Source organism: Podarcis bocagei (genome assembly GCF_964188305.1).
Source record: "Podarcis bocagei genome assembly, chromosome: 14".
Taxonomy (NCBI): domain Eukaryota; kingdom Metazoa; phylum Chordata; class Lepidosauria; order Squamata; family Lacertidae; genus Podarcis; species Podarcis bocagei.
Window position 1 is genome coordinate 19,448,973 of NC_138139.1, and position 11,146 is coordinate 19,460,118.

General features: G+C 49.4%; 1 long non-coding RNA gene across 2 annotated transcripts in view; it reads right to left on the reverse strand.

The window, feature by feature from the left end:
* The window catches only part of LOC308573898, a 98,783-nt gene extending 88,205 nt beyond the window's left edge, over positions 1–10,578 (reverse strand). The window contains exon 1 of one of the 2 annotated variants that reach the window (XR_014002177.1): positions 10,267–10,578. This is a non-coding gene — a long non-coding RNA (uncharacterized lncRNA). Of the gene's footprint in view, positions 1–5,231; positions 5,536–10,266 lie in introns of those variants that run through there. The other variant, XR_014002178.1, reaches the window with a different exon arrangement.
* Positions 10,579–11,146: the final 568 nt, after the last annotated feature.

Genomic DNA, 11,146 nt, shown 5'->3' on the forward strand with positions numbered 1-11,146 from the left:
GAAAGAAGATATGTGTGGATGGATAGATAGAATATTGATAAGACAGAGAGAGGTGGTGAACGACGGGTAAAAAGAGGGGAGGGAGAGATGAAGGGAAGGAAATAAGGAATTTAAATATAATCTAAATAAATCAAATAATCCCTGGATCAAACCACTATTTCCAGAGGGGGGTTTCGAATCCACGGAACACGAAGAAGGAAAGGAACCAAGGAACGCAAGGGGCGACCGGATCCGCTTTTGCCTGGTGCCAAGCTACTAGCCAGCCTGGCCAAGCAGTCGTTCCTGCCCCATTTCTGTCCAGCACTTTCCTTTCAAACCCCCACCATCATTCAGCAGGTAGGCTAGCTCTGGCCAAGCCCGTGATAGTCTTGCAAGCAACCTTAGGCCTAACCTCCTGGTGCTGTCTCGCGTTACAGATCCTCCGAGAGGCTTTTGGAAACTGGGAGCACGCCAGCCTTCCCGCAACCCCAGTGAGAGGTCTCCTCCCTCGGGTCTCCGGATGGGAAAATGCGGTTGGGGACTAACTCTGCCTCGGAACACAATTCCCTACTTCTCCACCGGCTGCCCAAGAATGAAGCGTTGCTTAAATCCGAGGGCGAAGGCACTGGCCAAGGTGCTGGAAGCTAGCTTCCCTTAACGTGCCTTCGTTGCCGCCACATATTTGCATCATCTGTTCACCATCTCTCACCCGCTCGCCTCTTGCAAAATAAAATAAAATCTCCTTAATGCCCCCTCCGCTCCCTCCTTTCTAATACAATGGGAAATTTTCTGGTAAGGGACAGTAAACAAATAGCAAAATCGTGCATCAGGTTACATAATAAAAAATTCTCCCCCAACCTTAAAAAAAGAAATTCTAATCTAGGTATAATCCGCCTCTGGCTAGAGCTATTTGTAACGGATGGAAAATGAACAGTCCCCTATTAAATAAATATTTTCCCCTCCTCGGAAATTATAAAAGATGAAGAAAACTTCCAGAGGGGTGTCAACGCTCTTAGTCTGTTGTTGCAGAGGGTCTGGTGCTATCTTAAAGGCTGAAACTGCACCCCTAAACCCACTTATCTGGGAGTAAGCCCCACTGAACTTGGGGGTTGTACTTCTGATTAGAAATGTATAGGATTCCACTCTAACAAATCGATTCAGACTCGTTCGCTCTTCCACCAGATCATCAAAGTTAGATGCAATTCGACTCTAATTGAAATAACAAGTCACAGTTATTGGTTGTTTTATAAGGGTTGCATTTAAGGTGGTTGCCAACCTTCCCGAAGAGGGCTGTAGACTTTCTTTCTTTTCCCTGGCCTCTAAGACTTTGGTAGACTGCAGGGTGTCAATCTAACAAGGCCCAATTCGGATCCATCAAGCCTCAGTACAAAGACAGAGTGTCCTGGCTGCAGCCATGTCACCGCCATCCCCTACCTAGGAGTAGTAGGTGGGAGAAGATTTCAAGCGCGCCACTAAATCCAAAAGGCATCTTTCAAAATCCCTCCTACACCTCAGACGCGTAGCTGAGCCCGATTCTGGGAGGTGAAGAATGTCTCTTCACCCAGCCCAAGAGGAGAGCAATGGGTGGAAGGCGGAGAGGAGATACAGGGATGAAAATGAGGGCGAAGAGAAGGGGAGAGAGGAAAGAATCTACAATCCCACTTTCTGGGAATGTGCCCCACCGCAGCCAGTGTGGCTGCTCTGAAGTGAACGGGTCCGTGTTGGAAGACTGGACAGGTCAGATCTTCCCAATACTGGGGTACCATTCAGGAGAAATGCTCCCCATCCCTATAGCTGTGAAATGGGCCTAGGGAGCAAAAGCTTTCGCTCCCTTCTAACAGCTTCGTGCTCCTGCAAAGGAATGCTTTAAATGTGGGGATTTAAGGGTGGCGGGGAGAGGGAGGCGTGGGGAGGGGAGGGAGGAAATCGCGTGGAAGTCCCAACAGGGAGCCATGTAACACGGCTGTCTGTCTGTCGGTGCGCTGGTGCAGAAAAGGCAGGCCGAGCTCGCAATCGCCGGGGCCGCAGGCTCGCAGGGGGAGCAGGCTCGGCAGCTACCACGCTCACATGGCGGCCGCCAGATTTCCCCAGTGATATTTCTCCATTCCACCCCTCTCCCTCCAGCATGCTTACACAACCCCCCTAGGCTGACTGTGTTCCACACCGTGTCGTTACTTCAACGCCCAAAAGCACAACACACAGAGAGACGCACACCAGAGTAGTTTTTTTTAGCGTTGCAAAATCATAACACACACACACACACACACAGAGAGAGAGAGAGAGAGAGAGAGAGAGAGAGAGAGAGAGAGAGAGAGAGAGAGAGAGAAATGGTGCCTGGTTTTACTGAGATGAGCATTTTAAAAAAGGCTCCCAACCAGCCAGCTAGAAAGAATCGTAGCCCCAACCTCACGGCACTCGCTTTCCAAGACATTCAAAATTAAAGAAGCCCTCCTGCTCTCCACTTCTCCAAGAAAGAAAGAAAGAAAGAAAGAAAGAAAGAAAGAAAGAAAGAAAGAAAGAAAGAAAGAAAGAAAGAAAGAAAACTACACACATCATCTCTCTAGGCCTTCCCCCCTTTTTTTACGCCTGAGCATGTCTGACGTCAGGTCTTCTTTAATTAGGGGAAAGTTATTTTTAGCCAACCTCGAATAACCACACACACGCTTCTTTGCTCGGTGGACTCAGTCAGGTGAATCTCCTGGTTTGTGCTGGGTCCCCTTCCCTCTCTCTTTGCCAACTTCGCACCGCAGATCCCGAAGGGTTCGGAGGGGGGTATTTTTGGAGAAATAAGAAGCGGGCTGGTTGGGGGGAAAGTAAGGGCGGTGAACTGGGAAACCTCGCTTTGCCGAGTAATTAAGAGTCCCATCATGAGCGGTGTATACGCGGCCGCTCCAGAAACGGAGGAGAAAGCTGAGGGAGGGAGGAGGGCCAGAGTGTGTTTGTTTTTCTCTTTATACTGCCTTCCAAACAAGCGTCGGGGAGTGAGGGGACCGTGATTTGAACGCCTGGCCTGTTTTGAGGGGCGCAACTTAAAATATCATATGCTATATCCCCAGGCACACGCTCAAGGCTGAGGCCTAATCGGTGGAAATCGTTCTAATTCACTATTATTATTTTAATTGACTCTGAAAAATAAGAGGAAGAAAAGAAAGGTAAGGAAGGAGAAATGATACCTAATAAAATGAATTTAATCAAAGGCAATAAATCCAGACGCACAAGCATTCGCTGCTACCTAGGTATCAATGCAGCGGCTGTAACTTGCGATAGAAAATATATCCAAGTTCCGCCGCCCCCACCCTCAACGTTAGTTAGGGTTTCTGCCTCCAATAACAGCAAATTAAATGATTCATTCTTAGTGGCTGTCCTCATTTCGGTAATGTACAGTAAGCAATGCTTCTAAATGGGATGCTCTCTAACTGTGTTTTCAAGGCCAGACATCATGTAAAAAGTGTAATTGTTGTTGTGGTTATCATTATTATTCTCTCAAAAAATATCCACTGTAAGCCTGGGATATTTCACACGTGTCTTGAAATCCGTTACTCTTATATATATACTCTTATATAAATATTTTGCACCATGGGCATCGAAACACTACAGAACCCATTTTGTTTGTTAAGAGAATTTGCAATATTAACCATCCCATGCAAATCGCACACGCTCACCACAAACCCACGGGCCCTTCGAAAAGAACAAAGCCTTTTGAAATAACTGGTGGGTGAAGAATCTTTCTAATGCCCTCCGCGTAAATAATAGTCTCAGAAGTGTCTTTTACAAGAGCGAGCATTTGGGAGAAGTGGATCGATATCTTTCTAAGGTTTGGTAAGGACCAGCTCAAAGCACCTCAGTAACTATGTGAATGTCCAAGAAACCAACAACTCGTCCCCTCGTTTCTACAGCGCATCTTGGAAACAAATCCATAAACGTGGAATACAAGCCTGAAACTTAAGGCCGTCCCCAACAGTGGGCCGATTGAGGCAGCTGCCTCGGGTGGTGGATTCGGGACAAAGACACCAAAAAAGATGCATTATTAATATAATTATTATTTAATAATTATTTAATATAATTATTATTTACCAGCACCATCATCGCTAGTGTTAGTGCAGTTATTACTTTCTTCTGTTAGTGTTGTTATTAAATGCTGGCGATGAACTTCAAGGCCTCCTGGCAACACTCTTAGTTCCAACAGCCCAAGAACCGAAGACAGACAGACGCACAGTAGACTCTCGGAATGCCTTGACTTGGCAAAGGGTGGTAGCTAACGTAGCTTTACTCAGAGTAGACCCATTGAAAGCAATGGGCCTCAGTTAGTTCATCCTCACTCACTTTAATGGCTCTACACACCCAGCAGGACTAGCATTGGTTACAACCCATATGCTATCAGGGGATACCTTTAATCTGGGACTGCGGGAAGACGCCACCGCCACCACGCTCCTCAACAGCAGCGTAACGCAGCTACCCGATCCATCCGCGCGCAAGTACAATCCAAGCAAGCTTTACTCGGGAGCCAATAATCACGCACGGCGCGCAGCGTGTAAGGGGATCGCAGCCTCGAACAATTCCACCCACCCCTGCTTCCTTTGGCTCCCCTCGCCTTCACGTGCGCAACATCCCAAGAGCCCGGCTACTTCCCAAAGCCATGGATGCCTACCTATTTAAAGCTTTTTCCAGCGGGTGGGAGCAAAAACACACTCGCACGCAGACCCGGCTTTGTCAAGATCCAAAGCTGCAACCAAGGAAGGCCTGGGAGGACTTCTCCCGACACCCTCTTCCTTCCTCCCGAGCGCCTTCTTCTCTCTTCCCCGCGTTCCCACGATCTTACTTCCCTTCCCCAAACCTGCAATTTACACGTGCTCGTCTTCCTTTCCTTCTTTGCCTCGTTTGCTTATTCAAAGCAGCAAAGGAAGATCAACTTTCTCTTACAGAAGGGGGGGGAGAGATATTTCTTTCGTCCCCCGGCACCCTCGATCGTTCCCAAATCCGTTCCCCTTCTGCCCCCCACCCCCCTCAAAACACCAGCACCCCCCTGAACGCCCCCCCACCTCACGCCAGACGCTGTTTCAAAGGCGAGCAGCGCCATCACTCCATAGCCGTCTCCACCGCCTCTAACCCAACCGAATCCCCATCTCTCTTTTCTACGATGGTGGGCCCAAAAACCCACAGCCTTTAACGCCTTCCCCCGTGGTTGTGGGGGAGCGAAAGAAAAGAAAGACAGGCAGGCAGGATTCTCGGCGAAGAGCAAGATCAGCACTTACACGCGGCAGCTCCAAGCACGGGTGATGGAGGAGGCAGGCAGGCAGAAGAAATCCGTGGACAAGAAAATAACAAGAATAATAATAATAAAAAGGAGAAGAAGATGGGGCGAAAGGCGATTGGAGCTGCTGCGTAGCTTATTTCCCAGCCGAGGATGATCCACGGCTTCAGTCTCGCTGTGTGGGCCTCCTGGCCGGCCCCCCTTTCCCCCTTCTGGCTCTGAGGGAGCGGAGAGAGGGGTGGGGAGGAGGGGGGATTTAAGAGAAGGAGGGCGCCTCTCGCTGGGCTTCCTTCCGCGCGCCCAGCCAGCTCCTCTTAGCTCCAAAAGCTCTGGTCGTTTTCCAAGAAAGCCTGGTCTGCTGGCAGGCTGGGTGACGTCAGAGCAGCAGCGTCTTACTCGAGCCAATCAGGGGCGGCTGGAGGAGGAGGAGGAGGAAGATGAGGAGGGGGAGAGGCGAGGAGGAGGGGGAGGGGAGGGGGCGCTTGGCCAGGCTTCTCCACCGAGCCGAAATCTCAGCCTGCCCTCCCTCTCTCAGCCTGTAATTAAGACTCCGGTGGAGCTCCAATTAAAAAGGGAAAGTGGCTTGTGGCGGGGCGGGGAGCGGGAGAGGGAGTCCATTCTGATAGGCTTGCATAAGGACGGCCTTTTGAAAACAGCTCAGGCAGGCTTAGAAGAAGAAAACCAACACTATACCCGCCCACCTGCCCCACCAGCCCCCCACCAGTCCTCAAACCCTCCTGGATAGGGGAATGACCAACGGGGTGGAATTCTGGGCAGGTAAAAGAGGCGGGTTTTTTTTGGGGGGGTGGTTGGTTCTGCCGCATTCTTTGCAGGGCGTTGAGAGGAGGTATTGTGGGACGGGGCTAATGGGGTTTGCTGAGCAGACCCCCAAGTCTTTCGGAATCTTGGGATGGGGGATTCAGTAAGAGAAAAAGTCTTGGAGCAGGAAGGATAATGATCATAGCCTCTTTGACATAACTGATATTTTTGTGATAGTGGTTAGGTGACCCTCTCTCTCTTCCCCTCCTTGTTGCCTTTATAGCCACCCATACATCCTGTCTGTCTGTCTGTCTGTCTGTCTGTCTGTCTGTTAATTCTCCTGATGATAGATGGAGTGCGCGCCATAGGTCGGTAAACAGATGGGCAGATAGAGCAAGCCAGAGGAACAGCTCGCGGGCACGTTGGGCTTGCACCTGGATTCTAGGAAAACCTCTTTCCCCACCCCACATTTTTAAACCCAGAGAGGCCCCCTCCCCAACTTCACCCCCCCCCACGGTGGGATCTGAAAGCCAGGGAGGAAGGGGGTCGCCCTAGAGACCCTCTTCTCTACTGCCCCCCCCCCGCTTTCTGCGCTTGCCTCTCGCTCCATGCCCCTCTTCGCCCACCGTGGGTACCTTGCCTCGGGCGCTGTCCAAATGCTGAAACCCAGCCCCGCTTTCTCCCAGCCTGCTTTCTCCTTCCATCGCGTGGATCCACCTTCCCCCTCTACCTGTCTCTCCATCCCATTCCAAGAGAATTAGGGGCCTTGAAGAGGCCAAGGGAAGAGCAGCTCTCTATCCGAGATCGGGCAACTTCGCCCTCCTCTGCAGCGAGGTAGAAGGGTGGGAAGCTGCGGTAGTAAAGCGAGGGGGAGTAACGGGGAGGTGAAGTCTCCCCCTCCCCTCCCTCGCCCCCCTCCCCTCCCCCTCCCCTTCCCCCGCCCTCTCCCTCTGTCGTCTGCTTCCCAGGACCGCCGAAGCCGCGGGGGAGGTCTTGCCGCCTGAACTTGCCAGCGGGGTCTACCCCATCCATCAAAATCCAGACAGACAGACAGGCCAAGTTCATGAGCAATCAGTTTAACCCCTTGCGGGCCATTCCAGTGTTGCGCTGGAACAGACGACACCCCACCCCCAATAAAACCGACGGTGCGAGGCGGTGCTGTGTTTAGGTGAATGTGGGCGTGTGGACATCTGAATTGGAATTCGAGCATTTGGAGCCTTAAATCAGTTCCTTCCCGTTTTGTTTCTCTTCTCTCTCTCGTCTTGATTCCACGTCTCCCCCCGCCCCGTGCTTTCATTAGCCTCGAGCAACTCTAGTCGCTGTCTTATTTATTTATGTATTTGGATCCCCTCCCTTTTTTATAGTAATTGCAGCTGCACTCCTATAGCCACTTATCTGGTCATAAGGCCCACTTCATAGGACTTACTTCTGAGTAGACCTGTCTAAGCTTGCACTGTACACCTGTTATTATTATTTTATCTCCAAACGTCTTGTTTCTCTTTCCTGCTCAGCCTTCTGTTATGTAATGAATTTATTTTCCATATGCACACAAAAAATAATCTGCATTTTTCAGTATGCTTCGCTTAAAAAATTATTATTATTATTTAACCAACCGTTGCTTCTGCAACTCTTTTCTCTGGGCCATTAATATTTCCCAGCTTGGACTGTAGACTCAATCTGTATATATATATATATATACACACATATACACACACACACACACATGCATATACATTATACATATATATGTATATATATGTGTGTGTGTATGTATGTATGTATAGATAAATATATAAATATACGATCACACAACACGGGATAATAAAGAGGCGCTATGGTATAAAACGTTGAAACCACAAGAACAGGTATTCAAACCTTCGCTAGCAGTAACCAAACTTCGGAAGAGGCAGCTATACAATAGATGGGATAGCTACAAAAATCTTGCTGATCGCTTCGGATTTCTGAACGGGAAAATACAAATTCCCATTTAGAAGATGCTCCGAGTATCACTGCGCTCTCTTAGAAAACACCAGGCCCTGCCACGATTTCTGTCTCATTTTGCTTTATGACAAAGGGTCGTATTTTATTTTTTTAAAAAAACAATAAATAAATATTTTTTTTAAAAAATAAAAATAAAAGCAACAACAGCAAATGACATCCTTCCTTTCCCCCAGAAGTATCTGAGATAGCGTTGTGTGGGTTAGATTTAAACTCTCTCCGCGAAAGGACGAGCACTGAAAAATCATTGCGTAACTGCGGAGGAAACGTCAACCAGCAGTTAAGAGAAAATAATAGTAATAATCCCATTCCCGACCTACTGCCGTCTCTCCGTGGCTGAGTTTATTTGCCCTAACAATTAATTCGCCAGAGACGAACTTTTCACGTTAACAGCGCTTCTTTATTTGGAAACCTTCGCGTTTCCTATTGAATTAGCTTTGCTCCGTTGGCGCTGAAATGAAGACGCCGGACCAACTTTTTGCCCGGAGTATTTTCTCACCAGCGCAAAGAAAAGTCCCTCTCTAGCTCCCCCCTCCCTCTTCCCCCCGTACATTTCTTTTCTTTCATTTTTCTTTCTCTCTCTCCCTCTCTCTCATTCATTATTTCTTTTTCTCCTCCTTCTCCTTCTTCTTTTTTAATTCAAGCACCCGGGGGGGTGGACGTGCCTGGCAGTTCAACTACTTCCAACCCCTTTTGTCCCGCCCGCCCCGGGGGCTCCATTGTCGCCCTATTGAGTGAAGTTTCTGCCAAGGCAACTTTCCAATGGTGACCATGGTGCGGCGGGTGTGTGCTGTGTGTCTGGGTGTGTTTAAAGGCACACACCACCGGGGACCTCCAGCGCGAGGAGTCGGCGTGTGTGTGTGTGTCTGTGTGGATCGACCTTTGCTTGTAAAACTGCTCTGTGCTTTTCGAAAGGGAATAGTTGAGCGTTGCAGGAAACAATCCGCTTTGGGATTGCGTGTGTGTAATCTGTTTAGATATTGATATAGACACACAAGCACACATAACAGATAAGAAAGTCATAAAGTCAGGGCTGGGTGTGCAATCTTCCTATTTTTACTGCAAGGGGTGTACTCTGCTAAACTCACAAAAGGAAGGATAATATCCAACTAATATACAGTATCATAGTTTCTATACACATCCACACAGGGTCCAGGGCAGTGCTGGCCCAGCCCACTACGTTATCTAGTGCGCCAGGAATCTACTACCACCAGACTAACATCTCTGAGGACGATGGGGAGAAAATTCACAAGTTATCTGCTTCTCACGGTCAACCAAACCCTCTCAGTCCCCAACCTCTTTCCCTAGCCCCCATACGAGTGAATGAACGTTTCCTCCATGTCCTCCCTTGTGTGAAAAGGAGAATATCGGACTGCGATCCGGATTAACGGTGTGCAAATATTACTCCCAGCCTTAAAAAAACAAACAAACAACAAATTGCTGTCCCTCGACTTTCCCCTTGCTCCATACGAAGCACGGAGAGTTCATATGGAGCTGAGGGAAAGGGCTCCCATATATACCTTATATCCCAATTTTAAAAGCGGGTCGATACTCTTTTTTTTCAATCAATCAATCAAAATCCTAAAGGAGGAAATTACTATATTGTCCCTTCTCCTTCCTGCATACAAGGTGCTGTAAAGTCTCTCCCCACTCGCAAACACACAGATAATAAGTTTTTGCCTAAGAGAGCTTCAGCTGGCCTTCATCTATGGAGAGTGAGAGACGGAGAGGGGCATCCTTCCCCTTCCTAAAAAAAAACCTAGAAGTGCCCGACAAAAATGTGCCAATGAGTTGCCCAGAGTCAGGATCCAGAAAACTCTTCTTGACAATCCAGACAGAGTCAGTCAGCAACCTTAGAATGGCTTGTGTTTCACACTCACGCACACCCGCGCATGCACAAACACACAAGCGCGCGTGTGTGTATTCCACACCCCCTCCTCTAAATCCTAAGACTCCCTCAACGGAAGGAAGGAAGACACGTGTCCGGGGCCACTGCGGCAGCCCAAGTCAATTTCAGACAGTAAAAGGTCAGAAATTCCACTACAGGACTTGTGATTTGTTGTGGTGGGGAAAGCCCCCCCCCCCCAACCCCGCCATCATCATTTATATTCCAGGTTGAAAATTTAGCCTTCTTCTGTACCCCCAAGACAAACACCCCCAGATCTCCGCAGCTCCTTAGCCAAGAACCCTTCTAGAAAGAAAGAAATGAAGAGTCATTTTCTGCCCTCTCTACTGTGTCTTAAGCAAACGCCACGCAATAGGAACCGCGATGACCTTACCTTGCCGGAGAGGAGTTGGCGACCCCGTCCGCTTTGCTGGATCTCAGCTCTCGATCTCTCTTCCTGGGAGGAGGGGTCCCCTGAGCGTTCCCCCTCCCACAAATGGAGGGTCCTTTTTAGAGCTCCCTCCCTGCGCTCCTCCGTCTCTGTGTCTCTCTGTGCAACTGAAGCTCCGTCGCTCATCTCCCGAGCAGAACAACGAAGGCTGATTTCCCTCCACCGCCCCTCTTCCCTCCTCATCTCAGAGGGAGGCGGGAGGACGGGGAGGACTGCGGGGAAATGTCATTTTAGGATGTGGGAAGCCTGTAAGCAGGGGCCATGTGGGGCCAGAGCACCCCACGTAGGTCTATACGTCACCTATAAAAAGCCCCCGGCGCCTCCTTTCCTCCGAGGCTCCTGGCTGTCGATGCTCGCCTAATAAATATATGAATATCTATAATAACAAGCCTCGTCGCTCTTTTTCCTTTTCTTATAAGAATAAATGAGGGAGAGAAATAACTTACAGACTTGTGCTGAGGAAGGAAGAGAGGCAGAGGTTGGGTGAGTGATGGGGAACATCGCTGAAATATTTGGGGTGGGCGGAGAGGGGCGATAGTTGGCGTCCAAGGATGGAGAGTCCGCAGACTTGGGGGAAAGTTTGGAAGGAGAAAAGGGAGATGAATCCCAAGTCCTCGAAAAGGCAGGAAGAAGAGGCGGCGTGGGTCCCAAAAGGCGAAGAGTGTCACTAGGTGGGGGAAACTCTCAAGGATGGGGGTTTCTCTCTTTGCCCCACCTCGAGAGAGAGAGAGAAGAGAGAGGCGGGGGTCTCCGTCCATCGAGGGGTTTATTCCAGCCCTCCTAGTAGCCTAGACTGAAGAACCACCTCGAGAAAGCTGCCCCG